The sequence below is a fragment of the Microcaecilia unicolor genome, chromosome 5 (assembly GCF_901765095.1).
Source record: "Microcaecilia unicolor chromosome 5, aMicUni1.1, whole genome shotgun sequence".
NCBI classification, from domain to species: domain Eukaryota; kingdom Metazoa; phylum Chordata; class Amphibia; order Gymnophiona; family Siphonopidae; genus Microcaecilia; species Microcaecilia unicolor.
In genome coordinates this window covers 253,498,591-253,520,175 of record NC_044035.1, presented here as the reverse complement: position 1 = coordinate 253,520,175, position 21,585 = coordinate 253,498,591, and the positions used below count along the sequence as shown (strand labels likewise).

The 21,585-nt window shown below is 45.1% G+C and overlaps 1 protein-coding gene across 1 annotated transcript in view; it reads left to right on the top strand.

The window, feature by feature from the left end:
* The first annotated feature begins 548 nt into the window (after positions 1-548).
* NR1I2 (nuclear receptor subfamily 1 group I member 2) overlaps positions 549-21,585 on the top strand; it is a 70,651-nt gene continuing 49,614 nt past the window's right edge. The window contains 2 exon segments of the mRNA XM_030203996.1: positions 549-753; positions 4,392-4,444. The gene's annotated coding sequence lies outside the window, so the exon portion shown is untranslated.

Below are 21,585 nucleotides of genomic sequence, written 5' to 3'. Positions count from 1 at the left end.
TATTGAGATGGACATGGGGAAGCCACTGCTTTCCCTGGGATTGATAGCATGGAATGTTGCTACTAATTGGGTTTCTGCCAGATACATGTGACCTGGATTGGCCAGTGTTGGAAGCAGGATACTCTAGATGGACCATTGGTCTGACCCAGTATTGCTATTCTTATATTAGACAGGTTAGTCGCGCAGACCTCTTCACTGCAAAAGCAAAGTACCTCCCCTACTAAATATTTATTATAACCTCGCAAGCAGTATATCTCATTCTACTAAATTCCTAGTTGTTGCTTCAAACCCGTGTGCAGAATTTCTTACAAAAATATTTTTATAACAGAGACTTGCTAATCTGTTTTACGGTGCGCTGGACATACTTGCTCCATGTACCAGCTCTGAAGGAGTTAACTTATTCTCTCTTGAGAGAGCTGTTCGCTAACTTCCTGGATCACCTTCAGCCCACTTACCTTCTAGTTTGCTCCTGATTGGTCATTGCTAATCTCCGCCTTCTTCTGCTCGCTAGCTCCGCCCGTTAGCACTTTCCCTGGGCAGAGTGATAGGCGTCGGTCGGGAATGACAGGTCCGGATCTTTCTGGGAGACAGCACTGAGGACAAAGGGTGGCCCAAATCCTATTTGGTGTTGAGCAACTGGCATGCCCTTTTTTTTTTCGGGGGGGAGGGGGGTGTTACCCAATGGCTTTCTGGAGACAGTGGAGTTGTCAGCGGTTGCTGGATTCCCTTTGGAGAATCACCTAACTTTTACAGGTAAACTGAGCTCTGTGGTTGAATTTCTTCGATGGGAGGGTGGGAGTCTGAAAAATGTATGGCATCCAGGAAGTTTTAGAATGATGGACGCCCGTGCGACACCAAGTATGTGCAGATCGGGAGGAGGGAGCGGTACTGTACGCAAGGACGACCTGCCATTGCGCATTAAGGTGCAAAACAGGAATCGACTTTAGTGGTTCACAAACAAATGCTAAGGTAGCAGATACAGCCAACAATCTGACTCTGCGGGATTCCTCATTTTTCAACTATCTTTATTCCAGCGTAGTGTAGGGTATGTCACCTGAAGTCAACAAAAAAAAGTCTCGTCTGATCCGCAAGCAATACAGGTGAGGTGTGGAAACCACAGATCACAAATTGAAGTTCTCACTTTTTTTTATGAGTAAAGGGATTTTATGTGAACATTTTGTGATGATCGCTGTTTCCACACACGTATAGGTTACTAGGTTCAGAATGTGTTCAGAAATTGACATGGGTAGTGCTGGGCGCTGTGTCCCGCTTCAGGTGGTGTTTTGATATGTCAGTTGGATACCTACCTTTGGCAAATTGAACGTTTAATTAGCAGGGGTATGCTAACAAAAATGGCATTGGTTATGATTGGAAGTCGTGATTCTTCAGGTTCAGTGGTAATCTGTTCGTTGGAAATCATTGGCTGTTTAATCAGTATCGCCAAAAGTAGCAAGCCTAATGTGGGCTCCTTTAAAGAGTGGAAGTACTTATATAATCTACACACAATAAACACTAGCTTTCATGTAAACAGTTTTTGTGAATACGAGGGACAGTGAGATGTTGTAAGTGTAATTATGCCAGAGAACACTTCCTGATGGTGAAAAACTTTTTTTTTTTGTAAATAATTGATGGTCTGGTAGAGATTTGCTGTAAGATAATTTATTGCCCCATAAAACCAATTTTAAAGAAAATTATCAGTCCAATCCGGTTTGTTTTACAGCATTGACCATTAAATGCTTAAGAAATGTTAGCTTTGCCTGCTGGTTTCAGTAGCATTAAGAACCTGCAGCCACCCTGCTGTGTAACTGGTTTTACATAATCAGTAGTGAAGCCACACCATCTTAATGCCTAATTGCAACAGAGGATGTAAATAGGTTGCATAAGTGTTTGAGTTGCTAATAATTGAAGATGATCTAAAACACAGATATAGATGTATATAAAAGGTGTGTAGTAGAAAGTGCCAGTTCAGTGCAGCAAGAACATAACTGTAATAGGGACAGAGTTGTTTATCTTCTTAAAGGAAGGGTACAAAGTGCTCTGCAGTCATGTGATTAGTTAATGGCAACAGCACATATTAATGAAAGTAAACCCTTTTTTTTCCCATTCTCAATCAGTTCCTTTTATTTACATAGTGACAAACTGGTACTGGGTTTACTTTGTCTTAATACACCACTGCCTTCCCTTCCCTCCCACCCGGTTGTAGTGCTGTCTCTAGACAGAAATATTTGGGGTGGCAACTAGGGGGAGGTTGTGAGTCAAAGTGACATTTCTGTACATCACACACCCCTCAACTCTCTTTTTAAAAAATAACAATATGAGACACCATGGCCTTCTATGCATAATGAATCTCTCTCTCTCTCTAGCTAGTTTCAGCTACCATGTAAAACCACCATTATAATAGCACCATTCAATAAATTCTTCTGTGTGGGAGTGGAGTCAAGAGTCTCTACAGGATTGGACAGAATCTCAATATAAATCTTGTCTCTCCAGTTCGTATCACAAACTCCATATTCCCCCAACAATCCACATTACAATGAACTTGCCATACAAAAAATACTCAAATTGTGATTATCAGCTCAGGAGCAGCACATACGCCTTCCATTGCCAAACATTTTGATTAAATCAGGTGGGTTTTTGTTTGTGTGGTGACTCTACAGGATGTGGCAACCACTAGTCTTGAGCATTTTTATTTTGGGTGACGAGGGCCTACTTTTAAATAGGAGAACAAGAGCAGACCACATAAAATGTAAAATGATATTTATTTCCTTGACATCAATACTGCAAAGAATTTCCTTTTACTGCCCAACATGGCCATGTTTCGCCTTACAAGGGCTGCATCAGGGGCTAAACAAATTACTGTAAATAAATAAGTACATAAAAAGGCCATTAGATAATGTAGTTAATCAAAACACCAATAGTAATATATCCCAACAAGGGAAAGAGAGTATTATATATAATGTTACACAAAATTCTCCCTAATATAATGGCAGAATAGTACTTTAAGAAGACTACAGTTCTGTGAAGTGCATCAAGCTTTAAAAATAGAAAAGGGGAAAAAACTCTGAAATCAACCCAACCTCCAACCCAGATGGATTGTCTTTAATGACAAGGGTTGGAAAAGTCCATGGGTTCCTTATCATTGGCATAAAAAACCCTTCCATTTTATAGTGCAAAAATTGCTAAACCTTCACACTGACTACGGATCCAAAAAAAGTGAAGAGATTTTTAAACTTCAACTTTCAAATGCAGGGAAGAAACCACGTGTAGGTAATCGATCCAACACACCGATTTTGGCCAGAATTTCGCTATACGGTAGCCGTCTCAAAGCATAAGTAGACCTTTAAAAAAACAAAAACAGAGTGCAAAAACTAAAATGTGAACAAACATCAAATATAAGTGACAAAAAATGCAGACACTAAAGTGCAAAAATATGTGCTAGATCCAAAAAGTCAAAATGAAGAAATAGTTCAAAAGAAAGTACCTGCTACTACTACTACTATTTAGCATTTCTATAGCGCTACAAGGCATACACAGCGCTGCACAAACATAGAAGAAAGACAGTCCCTGCTCAAAGAGCTTACAATCTAATAGACAAAAAATAAATAAAGTAAGCAAATCAAATCAATTAATGTGAACGGGAAGGAAGAGAGGAGGGTAGGTGGAGGCGAGTGGTTACGAGTCAAAAGCAATGTTAAAGAGGTGGGCTTTCAGTCTAGTTTTAAAGGTGGCCAAGGATGGGGCAAGACGTAGGGGCTCAGGAAGTTTATTCCAGGCGTAGGGTGCAGCGAGACAGAAGGCGCGAAGTCTGGAGTTGGCAGTAGTGGAGAAGGTAACAGATAAGAAGGATTTATCCATGGAGCGGAGTGCACGGGAAGGGGTGTAGGGAAGGACGAGTGTGGAGAGATACTGGGGAGCAGCAGAGCGAGTACATTTATAGGTTAGTAGAAGAAGTTTGAACAGGATACGAAAACGGATAGGAAGAGTCTTGAGGAGAGGGGTAGTATGAGTAAAGCGACCCTGGCGGAAGATGAGACGGGCAGCAGAGTTTTGTACCGACTGGAGAAGGGAGAGGTGACTAAGTGGGTCAAAAGACTTAAGCACATTCAAACTTCCTGCTGTAGGATCCCTGCCAAAATGGCCGTGGCGTTTCTTGATTCCGGATAGTAAATCTATAAAGAAAAAACGCTGCGGCCATTTTGGCAGGGATCCTACAGCAGGAAGTTTGAGTGTGCTTAAGTCTTTTGGCAGGTACTTTCTTTTGAACTATTTCTTCATTTTGACTTTTTGGATCTAGCACATATTTTTGCACTTTAGTGTCTGCATTTTTTGTCACTTATATTTGATGTTTGTTCACATTTTAGTTTTTGCACTCTGTTTTTGTTTTTTTAAAGGTCTACTCATGCTTTGAGACGGCTACCGTATAGCGAAATTCTGGCCAAAATCGGTGTGTTGGATCGATTACCTACACATGGTTTCTTCCCTGCATTTGAAAGTTGAAGTTTAAAAATCTCTTCACTTTTTTTGGATCCGTAGTCAGTGTGAAGGTTTAGCATTTTTGTACTATAAAATGGAAGGGTTTTTTATGCCAATGATAAGGAACCCATGGACTTTTCCAACCCTTGTCATTAAAGACAATCCATCTGGGTTGGAGATTGGGTTGATTTCAGAGTTTTTTCCCCTTTTCTATTTTTAAAGCTTGATGTCCAGTCCCTTTGTCTCCCCTTAATGCTATTTCACAAATACCCCCCCCACACCCTTATCGCATGTCTGTTTCAACCGCAATAAGTTACTTCTCCCATGTTTACGTTTTCCGTCAGCTTTTTTTTAAATCGCCATTCCTCTATCTGCACATACTCCCTAGAGGCCCAATCCAGTTTATGGAATGTCCACTGTTTACACGGGATGCTATAATTCACACACAGTTCATATCACCTCTTGGACTGGGACCATTCTTTGCAGCTGAATAGCCCCAGCAGTGACCATTTTCCTCAAGGCCCTATACTATTTTGGTCACTTCTAGTCTCTTTATATCTTTGTGAGATACAGCTGCTCCAAGTTAGGCCTCACCAATGACTATACGGTGGCATTAACACCATCTCCTTTCGGCTGGTTATTCCTCTGTTTTTGGCCACCACCTTGTCATATTGTTTTGCCACCTTGAGATCCTCACTATACCCTCATGGTCTTTCACCTGTTCTGTGCACATCAGCCTCTCCTCTCCTATCTTATACAGCACCATTGTATTTATATACCCAAAGTACATCACTCTGCACTTCTTAGCATTAAAGCTTAGCTGTCGAGCATTAGACCAGAACTTCCCAAACTATATGTCATGACCCCAAGTGTGGGGTTGCCACCTGAGCACTTGGTACATAGGATGTCATTGTCCTGTGCCCACTTGAGGTCATGCACTTTCAACAGCCACTCGAATGGGGGTCACGGCCTCTGAAAGATTAATGAGCATTGTATTAGACCAGTTCTGATTTTTGTAGATCACTTCTCACATTTTCTGCTTCTTCTGGAGTGTCTACTCTATTGTAAATTTCCAATAACCATCAGCAATATCAGCCACAAAGATATTGAACAGAATTGGCCCCAGAACTAATCCCTGAGGTACTGTACTGCTTGCCCTTATATTTTTCCTGGCTTTTCACTCAAAGCTTTAATGGAAAAAGCAAGTATCTAGGTAGTGATACACACAAAGACTAACACCAGCTGCACATACTGTCACAAGGTTTGCTTATCATGTATCTTTTCTGACTCCATTTGCAAGTTTTCCTTAAGTTGGTCACCCTTATCTTCTTTCTGATTTCTGCTACTATTATCTGTCTTGTGTTCTACCCCGCTGTCTGTTGTTTATGTGTATGTGTTGACATTATAAATAGCATGCTATCCCATAATATGAATATTTTGTTGCTGTAATTGTGGGTGTCCAGATATACCTTGCTATGTACCTCTCTGGGTGAGTTTCTTCTAAAATCTAATAATGCTAATAATATATTTGGTACACAAATTAAATGACCTATTACAAATTCTCCCCTCAGTGTAACCAGGAGTTTTATATTTGTAGTAGTTTGAAAGTCTAAATTCCCTCTGTATTGTCATATTAAAAGTAGAAACAAACAGAAAAGACAAAAGCTTTAAAATACTGCACATGTGAATATCAATACTATCTTTGATTTTTTTATTTATTGCATTTGTATCCCATGTTTTCCCACCTCTTTGCAGGCTCAATATGGCTTACAATACATCATGGATACTGGAAATGAGAAGAGGATATACATTTGGTTTTACAGAAGGATTTTGGGTTACATGGTCATGAAGTACAAGATAGTGATATTACAGAAGACATTATTAGACCTTAAAAATACAAGGTAGTGGTATTAAAGAAGACATTATCAGGCAATAGAAATACAAGATTGTAAGACATTAGACCTGGGTGTAATTGGAGATTTTACATGTTTTGATCTTTGTGGTATATTTTTTCAAAGAGATGAGTCTTTAGTAGTTTGCCGAAGTTGGCCAGTTCATAGGTCGCTTTCAAATAGCGTGGTGGCGCGTTCCAGAGTTGCGTGCTCATGTAGGAGAAGGTAGAGGCGTGTATTAATTTGTATTTCAGACCTTTGCAGTTGGGAAAATGAAGATTAAGGAATGTTCGAGAAGATGAATTCAAATAAGCCTTTTGCTATTTGAAAGGCTGATGCTCGAAGGTTCGCTGTAGAGTCTTCATTCTATTGCAGCCTGGCAGTACTTCCTGTTTAGCGAGCAGAAAGCTTGCATTGGGCTTACCACCACTTAGTAAAAGGGGCCCTAAATGCTGAAATGGTTTCAGTGCGGGTATTAACTTACATTGAAACCATTATCGCAGGCTGCATTTAAATGCATTTTAATTCAATCATATGCTCAAAAGAAAAAGAAAAAAAATGTTTTCATGCGTGTTTAGCAGAGGACATTTTTCGCTAGGTCTGGGGCTGCATAGAAGAGTTGGTTGAGAGGAGAGGTGTCTAGTAATTAATGAATGCATTTGTCTTTTCTGTTTGTTTCTGCTTTTAATATGACACTACAGAGGGAATTTAGACTTTCATACTACTGCAAATATAAAACTCCAGGTTACACTGAGGGAGAATTTGTAATAGGCCACCCCTAGCGCACCATCATATCCAGCGCTACAAAAATATATTTATATTTGTAGCGCCGGAGTGTACCCAGTGGTAATCAGTGATCGCTGGGTTAGGCACGGGACCCCTTTCCGCCACCTCAATGGGTGGTGGTAAGGGCTCCCCCACTCCCCGAAATGGCCCCGCGGCAAGTGCTTTACTTGTCGCATGGCCATTTCCTACAGGAAAAAGAAATGTCCCTTTTATCTGCTGCGATAAAAGGGGACCTCGGTGCATACGCCAGTGCAGACCCCCTTTTGCCGCAGCTTGGTAAAAGGGTCTCTCAGTGAGCAATAATGTATGTGCAAACCTGGCATTGAGCACATGTTAATGCTGGCAGTAGTTTTGAGCATCAGCCTCTGAGAGACAAGACCCTTCTGATGCCTGGGTAGAGCTATATCTGTTGTACCTGTATATGAACGGTTCCCTCTCTGAGTGTACACCTGTGGAAAGTGATCCCTGAAATGACTGTTAATTAAGGGTAGGTAGTGAAAACAACATTGGATATCTCATTATACCATGGGTAAACCAAAAAAGACAACAAAGTGAACAGAAGAAAAGGAACCCTTGCAGTTGCACAGATGTACCGAACACAGTGAAAGTGACACAAAATGTTAGAAGCTAGACGATGTTCAAATTGTAAGAAGTTTAATAAAACATCCAATAACTCAACAAGTCGTGTTTTGGCCACAAAGGCCTGCCTTCAGGAGTCTAAATAATTCCAAACTGATATCAATAAAAATTTGACAAAGGCAACACACATACAAACATATATCTTCAGTGACGAAAAAATACGAGTTATACAAAACATCTAAAATAAAGAATATTAGCATATTAAAGCACTAATCATAAAATAATATAACACAATAATCTGCTCCTCAATCATAAATTTTATAAAATTTTAACAAATAACTGCTGAATAGTCATGAAGAAGTCAGAAATGTATATAGTGTATAATTTTATCACCCTTTCTCCCAAATTACACTGTCCTATCCTGTCTACCCTCTTTTATCCTAGTCATATATTATCTAGCTCAACTTATCATACACTACTAAGCCCAACTTTACATTGTTTTACTACTGTTTTATTAAAATTCTATTAACTTGTATTCAAGTTACTATGTAAGCCGCATTGAGCCTGCATTATGTGGGAAAGCGCAGGGTACAAATGTAATAATAATAATAAAATAATAATACTCTGGTCTAACAAAAGAACTATTACCCTATTCTCTATTACCGAAGCTATCTAAACAACAGGAAGCCAAAAAAGCAATATGGAACTGAACTGAAAATGATCAGTCACCCCCTCCCTTTGATGAAGGATAGAATTTATAATATAAATATCAAAATATTACAAGTGGAGAGTAGTTGTATAACAGGATGCCTACTACTATCAGTACTGGTTAGGACAGCTTTATTTATAGAATAGTAGTGCAAATGGCAGAGAGCATACATTTAAATTGGTGCAACCCTGTAGTTGTTGTAAATGCCCAAACCTGTTTGTAGGTGTGACAGTGTATAATTTATAGTATTCTGTAATGTAATTTATAGGCACACAAGTGCAGTCTGTCACACACCCACTGACAAACTATGTGCCATCAAAGCATAGCATATACTTTCCTGCCAGTCTGTATTACTACTACTACTTAACATTTCTAGAGCGCTACTAGGGTTACGCAGGGCTGTACAAAATAAACAAAGAAGGACGGTCCTTGCTCAAAGGAGCTTACAATCTAAAGAACGAAATGTCAAGTTAGGGCAGTGAAGATTTCCTGGGTAGAGGTTAGGTGCCGAAGGCGACATTGAAGAGGTGGGCTTTAAGCAGAGATTTGAAGATGGGCAGGGAGGGGGGCCTGGTGTATGGGCTCGGTGAGTTTGTTCCACACGTGGGGTGAGGCGAGGCAGAAAGGGCGGAGCCTGGAGTTGGCGGTGGTGGAGAAGGGTACTGAGAGGACGGATTTGTCTTGAGAGCAGAGGTTACAGGTAGGAACGTAAGGGGAGATGAGGGTTGAGAGGTAAGGAGGGGTTTGCAGATCGAGTACATTTGTAGGTTAGTAGCAGAAGCTTGAATTGAATACGGCACCTGATTGGAAGTCAATGAAGTGATTTGAGGAGAGGGGTGATATGAGTGTATCGGTTCAGGTGAAAGATAAGACGTGCAGCAGAGTTCTGAACGGACTGGAGGGGGGATAGGTGGCTAAGTGGGAGACCAGTGAGGAGTAGGTTGCAGTAGTCAAGGCGAGAGGTAACGAGAGAGTGGATGAGAGTTCGGGTGGTGTGCTCAGAGAGGAAAGGGTGGATTTTGCTGTTATAGAGGAAGAAGCGACAGGTCTTGGCTATCTGCTGGATATGCGCAGAGAAGGAGAGGGAGGAGTCGAAGATAACACCCTCATCGACCTCGTCTCATCTGCCCGCAACCTCGGTGTCATCAACCGAAATAGAGAGTGGAGGTAGAGGAGAAGTGGGTTTGGGTGGGAAGACAAGAAGTTCGGTCTTGGCCATGTTCAGTTTCAGGTGGCGGTTGGACATCCAGGCAGCAATGTCGGATAAGCAGGCCTGATACTTGGCCTGGATTTCCGCAGTGATGTCAGGTGTGGAGAGATAAAGCTGGGTGTCGTCAGCATAAAGATGATACTGGAAGCCATGAGACGAGATCAGGGAGCCCAGGGAAGAGGTGTAGATAGAGAAAGAAGGGGTCCAAGGACAGAACCCTGAGGAACTCCAACAGAGAGCGGGATAGGGGTGGAGAAAGAACCATGAGAGTGTACTCTGAAGGTACGATGGGAGAGATAAGAGGAGAACCAGGAGAGGACAGAGCCCTGGAACCCAAAAGAGGACAGTGTGTCAAGAAGTAGTTGTGATTGACAGTGTCAAAGGCGGCGGAATAGGTCGAGGAGAAATGAGGATGGAGTAATGACCTTTGGATTTGGCGAGGAACAGGTCATTACAGACTTTGGATAGTGCCGTTTCTGTCGAGTGAAGTGGGCGAAAGCCAGATTGAAGCGGATCGAGGATGGTATGAGAGGCGAGAAAATCAATGCAACGGCTGTGAACGGTGTGTTCAAGTATTTTGGAGAGGAAGGGTAGGAGGGAGATGGGGGCGGTAGTTGGAGGGACAGGTAGGGTCAAGTGAAGGTTTTTTAAGGAGAGGTGTGACAACAGCATGCTTGAAGGTGTCAGGGACAGTTGCGGTGGAGAGAGAGAGGTTGATATGACAGATGGGGGGGGGGTGATAGTAGGAGAGATGGTGATAAGTAAGTTGGTGGGGATGGGGTCTGAGGAACAGGTGGTGCATTTCGAGGAGGAGAGAAGATGGGCGGTTTCCTCTTCGGTGATATCAGGAAAAGAGGAGAAGGTGGCCTGGGTTGATTGGTTGAGGGAGTGGGTGATAGGATGAAGAGGAGGAGAAGGTTTAGTGGTGAATTAGAGGTTGATCTTCTGGACCTTGTCACGGAAGTAGTCAGCCAGTAATTGAGGAGAGAGTGAGGGGGGGTGGGAGCGGAGGGCACTTTGAGGAGGGAGTTGAGGGTGGCAAAGAGACGACGAGGGTTAAAGCTGAGGGAATTAGTCAAATGAGTGTAGTAGTCCTGTTTGGCGAGGAATAGGGAGGACTGGAAGGAGGATAGCATGAATTTGTAGTGAATGAAATCAGTATGGGTGCGAGATTTCCTCCATAGGCGTTCAGCCGATCTGGAGCAGGAGCGAAGGTAACGGGTGCAAGGGTTAAGCCAGGGCTGGGGATTAGTGCGCCTTGTGGGACGGGAAACAGATGGTGCAAGGGTGTCTAGGGCGGAGGAGAGAGTGGCATTGTAATTGGAAACAGCCTTGTCAACAGACTCGGAGGACGTGATGGACGGGAGGACATCAGAGATAGTAGCGGATAAGGTGGGGGGGGGGGGGGGGTCAACAGCCTGGAGATTCCTGGAGGTAGTGGTTAGTGTTGGGCGGGACTGAAGGGGAGGGTGATGAAGTGTGAATGTGATCAGGTGATGGTCAGAAATGGGAAGAGCAGAGACGCAGAGATTAGAGGGTGAGCAGGTAGAAGAGAGGACGAGATCAAGACAGTGACCAGATTTGTGAGTAGGGGTGGTGGAGCTCAGTTGGAGGTTGAAGGAGGAGGTTAGGGTGAGGAATTGAGAAGCGTATGAGTCGGATGGGTTATCAGTGTGTATGTTGAAGTCACCGAGAATGAGGGATGGGGATGAGGGCTCAAGAAAAACGGAGAGCCAGGCATCGAAGTCAGTAAGGAAGGAAGGGAGGGACTTATCAGGGGGGCGGTAGATGACTGCAACTCTGAGTGGCAGCGGGTAGAATAGACGGATGGAATGGACTTCAAAGGATGAGAAGCAGTGAGACTGTGGTAGGAGGAGGGGTTGAAAACTGCAGGAGGGTGAAAGTAGTAGGCCAACACCGCCACCGCGGCTAGCTGTGCGGGGCGAATGGGAGAAAAGGTAGCCTCCGTGGCAGAGGGCTGCGACTGAGGCAGAGTCGTCGGGGGTGAGCCAGGTTTCGGTTAGGGCGAGCAGATGGAGGGAATGGGAGATGAAGATATCATGGGTGAAGGTAAGTTTGTTGCAGATTGAGTGGGCATTCCACAGGGCACACGAGAAGGGGAAGGAGGAGGGGAATGGAGATGAGATTGCAGATATCGCGGGAACGTTTGCTTAGATGAGACGAGGACGAGGACATGTGTGATGGACCTGGGTTGGGATTGATGTCTCCCGCGGATAGCAGGAGAAAGAGCAAGAGAGAGCGGAGAAGGGTGGGGGAGGTAGGGCGCTGAAGGCGGGATGCGCTGAGGAGGAATGGGGAAGAGTTCATGGCAGGAAGGAGGTGTTGGAGGTTGAGAGCTAGGAAGGAAGAGGAGGACAGTAGGGATGGTGAGGTGATGGGGGATAGGGGTAGGTAGGGTATTGCAGTAGTGAGCAGGACGGGGGGGATGGGTAGTGAGATCGTGTGGTATACAGTGGGGGGAGGGGGAAGAGATTGGGGAGGGATAGGGCGAGGAATAGTATGTGAATGGGGGCCATAGGTAGTGAGAGAGGGAGTGAGTGAGCAGGCAAGTTGGACAAGCTGGAACAAGCTGGATCAGGCGGGCTGGGATAAGTTTGAACAGCTGGGGCAGGCAGCAGGCAGGGAGAAGCTGATCAGATGGGCTGGAACAAGCTGGTGTAGATGGACTGGAACGAGCAGGAGAAGCTGGATCAGGTGGGGTGGAGGAAGCTGGTGCAGATGGACTGGAAGCTGGATCAGGCGGGCTGGAGCAAGCTGGTCCAGATGGACTGGAACGAGCAAGGGGAAGCTGGAGAAGCTGGATCAGGCTGACTGGAGCAAGCTGGATTAGGCGGGCTGGAACAGCTGGAGCAGGTGGCTGGAACAAGCAGGAAGAAGCTGGATCCGATGGACTGGAACAGGCTGGTGCAGATGGACTGGAACAGATGGAGTGGAACAAGCTGGATGAGCTGGATCAGGCGGGCTGGACCAAGCTGTAGCAGATGGCTGCAGTAAGCAGGGAGGCTGGAGCAGGCGGACTGGAACAAGCAGGAAGAAGCTGGATCGTGTGGACTGGATGGAACAGTAGGGAGAAACTGGGTCAGGTGTCCTGGAGCAAGCTGAGCAGATGGTCCGGATTCAGCAGATGGGCTGGAACAGGTAGATGGATCAGAGCAGGCAGGGAAATGCTGGGTCAGCAAAGTGGAGCGAGCTGGAGCAGGCAGATGGAGCAGATGGATTAGAGCAGGCAGGCAGTTGTGGACTGGAACAAGCTGGAACGGGTGGCCTGGAGCAAGCTGGAACAAGTTGGGGCAGAAGACAGCGGAGCAGTAGGGCTGGGACAAGCTGGAACAGATGGACTGGAACAGGCTGGAGCGGACGGACTGGAGCAAGGTGGAACAGATGGACTGGAACAAGCTGGGACAAGCTGGAACAGACTGGGACTGGCTGGACAGAAGGTCAGGAACAAGCTGGAACAGATAAGCTGGGACGAGTTGGAGCAGAAGACAGCGGAGCAGCAGGACCAGAGCAAGCCGGAATAGACGGATTGAGAGAAGCAGGAGCAGAGGAGAGCAGAGCAGCGGACCGGAACAGGCCAGAGCCGAAGGACCAGGGCAAGCTGGCGGCAGGGCAAGGCAAGGATCAGAGCCGGCAGGGATCACGGAGGCAAGAGAAGGGGTCTGAGGAGGAGAGGATCAACACCAGGGCCTAGGGATTAGCTGCCTAGGTCACCTGGCTCCCCAAGCTCCTCTCAGAAGGATCGCCATCAGGGCCTGTGGGTCAGCTGCCCCAGGTCACCTGGCTCCCCACGCCAAAGGGACAGAGCTGCAATCGAGTAGCAGCACTCCCAGGCGCCGATCACTCGCTGCTTCGCCCCTACCTCGCCGATCACCCACCGCCTCGCTCACCTCAGTCTCCTGGCTCACGCTGCTCCGGTTAGCAGGCAGCGGAAGCGAGGGACGAACGGCTGCCACGTGGACTCGCGGTCTCGCAGCGCACAGCCTCTCGTCAATCGCCTCGCCTCCGCAGCTCACGACCTCCCGCCCTGAACCGCCTGCCTCTCACCTCTCTGTCCCCCAGCCCGAATGGGTCCTACCGCTCGGCCTCACCGCCCGATCCGGCCAGCGACGTTCCTGCGACGTTCCTGCAGGCTGCTCAGGCCAGCCCAGCCGACATCGATGGGGAGGTCACGGTCGGACGCCGATCCGACGCCCATCTGGCGCTCAGAGCCTCCTACGATGCGGAAATGTAAGAAGTCGGCGGCGGGACCAGCAGGAAAGGGATTCGGGCGGACGGGCACACGGAGCTGGTCCCAGTGCTGACGGTAGGTCGGCCATCTTGAAAAGCACAGTATTCTACTGTACAAGAGGTCATTCATATGCGAATTGGAAAAAGTGCAGCGAAGGGCGACTAAAATGATAGTGGGGATGGGACGACTTCCCTATGAAGAAAGACTAAAGAGGCTAGGGCTTTTCAGCTTGGAGAAGAGACGGCTGAGGGGAGACATAATAGAGGTATATAAAATAATGAGTGGAATGGAACAGGTGGATGTGAAGCGTCTGTTCATGCTTTCCAAAAATACTAGGACTAGGGGGCATGCGATGAAACTACAGTGTAGTAAATTTAAAACAAATCGAAGAAACTTTTTCTTCACCCAACGCATAATTAAACTCTGGAATTCGTTGCCGGAGAACGTGGTGAAGGCGGTTACCTTAGCAGAGTTTACAAAGGGGTTAGACGGTTTCCTAAAGGACAAGTCCATAAACCACTACTAAATGGACTTGGGAAAAATCCACAATTCCAAGAATAACGTGTATAGGATGTTTGTACGTTTGGGAAGCTTGCCAGGTGCCCTTGGCCTGGATTGGCCGCTGTCATGGACAGGATGCTGGGCTCGATGGACCCTTCCACATTTCCTGTAAGTGTGCCAGAAAGCTCCTACTGGATGGGCCCAAGAAAGGCCTGGTGGCCGGATCTCTGGGGTGATGGCATCATCAGAGGAGCATAATGAAATTGTGCTAGGCCCTTCGATTCAGATGGGTGTCAGACTGTCCCTCTTCTACCATGAATGGGCCCACATCACCGTCAACAGTAGGTATTAGAGGTGGTGAGACAAGACTATACCTTAGATGTGGTGTGACCCATTCCAGACACCTTCATGATCTCTCCTTGTAGCTTATCCACAAAACACCAGGGAGTGGCTGACAAACTTCATCTGTTCCAGCTGGGGGCTATAGAGGTGGTGCCTCCCGTGGAGCAGGGCAAAGGCTGCTTTTCTATCTATTTCATGGTGCCAAAGAAATAAGACTCCTTCAGACCCATCCTGGACCTCAAAGATGTCAGCATGGCTCTGAGTGCCATTATTGTGGATGGAGATGCTGCCTTCAGTCATCGCCAACATTTTGCTGGATGAGTTGTGTGTTTTGTTTTGTTTATTTTTATTTGTTTTTTTAACCTCTCTGGATCTGATGGAAGCCTACCTTTGCAGTCTTATAAAAGTGGCTCACAAGTGCTTCTTGCACTTTTGTGTCCAGCTACACACTCAAAGCATCAGGGTGTACCCCTATCTCAATGATTGGCTGATCAGGGCTAATTTAGCAGAAGAGTTCAGAGTGAACACCTCCCAGGTGTTCAACTCCTGGAGGGCCTGGGCTTTGTGGTGAACTGGACCAAGAGCCATTTGGTTTCCTGTCAGCAGTTGGAATACCTGAGAGCCTTACTTGACATGGCTCAGGTGATAATGTTCTTCACTGCGGAGTGGATGCATAAGCTTCAGTCTTAGTTGTGCACCCTGTCAGTTGCAGGCCCTGTGGATGTAAATTATGTTCAGGTTCTCGTTTTGACAGACACTCTGAAGATAGTCCTATGGGCGCATGCACATATGCGGCCCCTTTTAGGGGTCCCTGCTATCCTGCAGGGCCCTGAGGTCTCAGGATTTCAAGGACGGACTGCTCCTCCCTCTGAGGGTTTGAAGGAGCCTCACCTGGTGGACTGACATGGCTCATCTGTTGAGGGGATTCCCTTAGAACCTCCAGTGTGAATTATGGTAACCACAGATGCCAGCCTCAGGGGCTAGGAGGGCTCAATGCGGCACGTGGATGGCGCAGGGCCTTTGTCTCGAGGTGATTCATGGACCTCACACTCCTGGAGTTCTTCCTCATTCTGCAAGGGAGAGTGGTATGGGTGATGTCACAATGCTACAGCAGTGGTGTATGTCAATAAGCAGGGGGGCACAAAGAACCAGGCCATAGCACAGGAAGCAGCAGCTCTATGCCGTTGGGTGGAGAGCCATTGTCTGGTGCTGTCGGTGGCTCACATTGTGAGCCAGGACAATGTACAAGCAGACTTCCTCAGCCGGTCCACCCTGTATCCAGGAGAGTGGGAGTTGAGGCAAGGGGCCTTCTAACTGATCATGGTTTTTTATTTGATGGCCTTGAGGTAAATGCCAAGGTGTCTTGGTTCTTCAGGCACAGAAGATGATCGGATTCAATGGCATTGATGCCCTGGTGTCCCCAGCAGGTTCTGCTTTGCATATTTCCTTCTTGGCTCTTAATTGGGAGGGTGCTGTGTATAGCAGCCTGGCAACTATTACTACTACTTCTTAACATTTCTAATGCGCTACTAGGGTTACGCAGTGCTGTACAATTTAACAGAGAAGGACAATCCCTGCTCAAAGGAGCTTACAATCTAAAGGACAAAGTGTTGTCAGTCAAATTGGGGCAGTCTAGATTTCCTGAATAGGGTATAATGGTTAGGTGCCGAAAGCAACATTGAAGAGGTGGGCTTTGAGTAAGGATTTGAAGATGGGCAGGGAGGGAGCTTGGCGTATGGGCTCAGGAAGTTTATTCCAAGCATAGGGTGAGTCGAGGCAGAAACGGCGGAGCCTGGAGTTGGCGGTGGTGGAGAAGGGTACTGAGAGGAAGGATTTGTCCTGAGAGCGGAGGTTTCGGGTAGGGGCGTAAGGGGAGATGAGGGTAGAGAGGTAATGAGGGGCTGCAGATTGAGTGCATTTATAGGTTAGTAGGAGAAGCTTGAACTGTATGCGGTACCTGATCGGAAGCCAGTGAAGTGACTTGAGGAGAGGGGTGATATGAGCATATCGGTCAAGGCGGAAGATAAGATGCGCAGCAGAGTTCTGAACGGATTGAAGGGGGGATAGATGGTTAAGTGGGAGGCCAGTGAGGAGTAGGTTGCAGTAGTCAAGGTGAGAGGTAATGAGAGAGTGGATGAGAGTTTGGGTGGTATGCTCAGAGAGGAAAGGGCAAATTTTGCTGATGTTATAGAGAAAGAAGCGACAGGTCTTGGCTGTCTGCTGGGTATGCACAGAGGAGAGGGAGGAGTTGAAGATGACGCCGAGGTTGCGGGCAGATGAGACAGGGAGGATGAGGGTGTTATTGACTGAAATAGAGAGTGGAGGGAGAGGAGAAGTGGGTTTGGGTGGAAAGACAATAAGCTCGGACTTGGCCATATTCAGTTTCAGGTGGCGGTTGGACATCCAGGCGGCAATGTCAGATAAGCAGGCCGATACTTTGGCCTGGGTTTCCGCGGTGATGTCTGGTGTGGAGAGGTAAAGCTGGGTGTCATCAGCATAAAGATGATATTGGAAATCATGAGATGAGATCAGCGAGCCCAGGGAAGAGGTGTAGATTGAAAAGAGAAGGGGTCCGAGGACCGATCCCTGAGGAACTCCAACAGAGAGCAGGATGGGGGTGGAGGAAGATCCTTGAGAGTGTACTCTGAAGGTACGGTGGGAGAGATAAGAGGAGAACCAGGGGAGAACAGAGCCCTGGAACCCAAAAGAGGACAGTGTGGCAAGAAGTAAATTATGGTTAACGGTGTCAAAAGCGGCAGATAGGTCGAGGAGGATGAGGATGGAGTAGTGACCTTTGGATTTAGCAAGGAACAGGTCATTACAGACTTTAGTGAGTGCCATTTCTGTCGAATGTAAAGGGCGAAAACCGGATTGAAGCGGATCGAGGATGGCATGAGAGGAGAGAAAGTCAAGGCAGCGGCTGTGAACGGCGCATTCAAGTATCTTGGAGAGGAAGGGTAGGAGGGAGATGGGGCGGTAGTTGGAAGGACAGGTAGGGTCTAGTGATGGTTTTTTGAGGAGTGGTGCGACTATAGCTTGTTTGTGTTGGATTATTTGTAGTAAATAATTAGCAGATTTAGTACACACAGCTTCAGCTTTAGAAATGTTAATTTCTTTCTTCATCTCTCTCTCATTCACCCCTGAATAATTCACTGCTGAGTCACTTTAAAGTTGAAGTAACAAAACATCTGTTTACTCACAGTTTGTAGTTAGATTATAATCAGACAGGCTTATATATACATATTACTATACATTTGTATTATCAGCTCTTTCCATGTGCTTAGATGGTAATGGATGCTCACACCACCATAGATCCTCTCAGATTAGGAGAGATCATGAGCTCCATGTGCTCCATGTGCTGTGTCTGCTGCATCTAACCCCCACAGGAAGTTGCATAGCAGTGTGACCTCTCTAAGTAATTCACATCAGAGGTCACAGAGTAATCACAGAGAAATAATAGGTGACAGGCAATGCATGTAAAATACAATTACATTCCAACAAACCCCTTCTCATGCATAACTGTCATGCAATTATTTATTCATACAAAGTCCAAGCTTTATACGCAGATTCACAAAATGTTCTCTGGGTAACGGTTTGGTCATGATGTCAGCTGTCATCTCACTGGTGTGACAATAGTGTAGACTGATGACCCCTTCTTTCGCCAACTCTCGCACGTTGTGGTATTTCGTTGCGATGTGCTTGGTGCGTGACTGAACCTTGTCATTCTGTGACAGTCGGATGCAGCTCTGATTATCTTCCATTATCTGGATTGGTCTCTTTTCAGCTATTCCGAAATCCAGCAAAAGTTTTTCAATCCACATCAGTTCTCTGCACGCTTCCGATACAGCCACATATTCAGCTTCTGTAGAAGACAAACTCACAATACTTTGTTTATGACTGGCCCATGAAATTTGTACATTTCCATACATAAACACATATCCACTTGTGGATTTATAATCAGAATGATCCCCTGCCCAATCTGAATCACAGTAACATATTAGTTTTGGATTACTATTGGCTGAAATCTTTAATTTACAATCAATGGTACCCTTTAAATACCTTACCATCCTTTTAACTGCAGTCCAATCTGATTTGGTAGGTGAGCTGACCCTTCTGCTCAAAATTCCTACTGCATTTGCTATATCAGCCCTGTATGTGGTAGCTAGATATAAAAGCTTACCTATGGCTGATCTATATTGGATGTTATCTGGTAAAGGTTCTCTTACTGTTTCATCCTTCAGAAAATCAGTGATCATGGGAGTGCTTACAACTTGGGCATCTTGCATACCTAAACTTTCAATAAGCTCATTTATTTTCTGCTTCTGGCTTAGAAGATAAGAACCATCATTTTGTTTCTCAATTTCTATACCAAGATAGTATGACACATTACCCAGTTCTTTTATCTCAACATTGAGGTTTAAACACTTTACAATGTCCTTGTACTCTTGCTCACTTTTGCTTGCAATGAGCAGATCATCAACAAAAGCTAAAATGTATGCATATTGTCCATTTGTGCACCTAGTGTACAAGCATTTATCTGCTTCACCTTGCTTAAATCCTAAATTTGTCAATATTTCATGCAATTTTTCATTCCAACATTTTGCACTTTGCTTTAATCCATAAAGACCTTTGTTTAATTTACACACTAGCTGTCTTTGTTTTGTATTTATGAAACCTGTTGGTTGTTCCATGTACAAGTCTTCAGTTATATCTCCGTGAAGAAATGCTGTTTTCACATCAATGTGGTTGACTTGCATGCCTTTTGAGACTGCAATGCTCAGAAGTGTTCTGATTGTCGTGTGTTTCACTACAGGTGCAAACACTTCATCAAAATCTTCTCCATATTTTTGAAGATATCCCTTTGCCACTAATCTGGCTTTATACCTTTCCACTTTTCCTTGTGCATTCCTTTTTAACTTGAATACCCATTTGCATCCTATAGCTTTCTTGCCAGGAGGTAATTTTGTAAGAATCCAAGTATTATTTTTATCCAATGCATCAATTTCTTCTTGTGCAGCTTTATGCCATTCAGCAGCTTCTTCTGCTGACATTTTCTCAATCTCATCCCATGTTAAGGGCTCTTGAGCTTCTGCTGACTTTGTTAGGTAAGACAGTCTTGGGGGTGGAACACCTTTGTTTTCCCTGGATGAGCGTCTGACAACAGGTTGGTCCGACCTTTCCGCATCCTCTAAATCTGAGAGTTCTTCTCCAATTGATTCCCCTTCTCCAACTGTACTGTCTTCTTCAATGATCCTTTCTGTGTCTGTTTCCTCTGCCTGTTCCTCGTTAGATACAGGTGAGTTGCTTTCAGACATCTGCCTTGGTATGGCATTTATATACACTGGCATGTCTATTATGGTTCTAGTTTCATATTCTGGATGATAAGGCTCATCTGGGATAATCCAGCCTTTATCAACCCTTTTGTTTTCATCAAAATATGTAACATGTCTTATGCCAACAATGCCAGTTTTCAGATTCAAAATTCTATATCCTTTGTGTCCTGGAGCATAGCCAACTAAAATGCCCCTTTGTGTTGTGGAATCCAGCTTATGCCTTCTTTGCTTTGGTACATGAGCATATGCTGTACTTCCAAATGTTCTTATGTGTGACAGGTTTGGCTTCCTACCATGCCATGTCTCATGTGGTGTGCGCTCAGCGCCTTTAGTTGGCATTCTGTTTTGTAGGTACACTGCTGTGAGAATGGCTTCCCCCCATAGTCTTTTAGGGAGATTGCTATCTGACAGCATACATCTGGTCATTTCCACAAGTGACCTAAATTTTCTCTCTGCAACAGAATTTTGCTCTGGTGTATAAGCTACTGTTGTGATATGCTGAATGCCTTCTTGTTCTAGAAATGTGCGCATGCTTTGTGAAGTGAACTCACCACCATTGTCGGTCTGAAGAACCTTTGGTTTTCTTTCAAATTTATTGCTCACCATGGCTACGTATTTCTTCAGCATGTCTGTGACTTGACTTTTCTCTTTCAGCAAATAGGCCACACAATATCTAGAGAAATCATCCAAGAATATTAGCACAAATCTGTTATTTCCCAATGATGGGATATTAAACGGTCCACATAAGTCACTGTGTATTAAGTCCAGCACTTTATTACTCCTATTTCCTGTGTATGCAGGAAATGAGGGTCTTACACCTTTTTGAGTAACACAGTCTATGCATTTCTCCATTTTACCAGCATCTGCACTTATCTGAATGCCGGTGGCCAGTTGCTTACTGTAAAGATCCTGGATCACCTTACAATCACGATGTCCCAGGCGGCGATGCCAGATTTCCAGACTACATTTACCATCATTCTTCCTTACTTGCGCCATATGTGAGGCTTCACCTGAAATGTTCAGCTTATAAACATCATTATGCATAAAAGCTTCAGCATACACTTCATCATTTTTAGAGATTGTGCACTTACTGTTTTCAAAATGAATCACAAATCCCTTCTTATCTAATGTAGATACACTAAGCATATTGCAAACTGCTTGGGGAATATACAAGACATCACTTACAGGAGTTTCTTTAACTTCATTAGACACTTTGCATTTTAAGAATCCAATACCTTTTGCTTGGATCTTAGCAGTCCCTGCGTTTGCAGTTTTAAGAATACCTTCCTCTGGACACATTTCCTGAAAGAAATCCTTACAATTGGTTAAATGGCATGTGCTCCCCGAATCCAAAATCCAAGTACTTTCATTTGAATTATTATTTACCATAGTCAAAGATTTTTCTGCCATTAGAAAGCCCTTGTGTTTATCTTTGTCCTTCATACATTTCCTGGTTTGAAAATTCTTTAGTTCCATTGGCTTAGGTGAGCTAGAGGGAGTGTTTTGTGTTT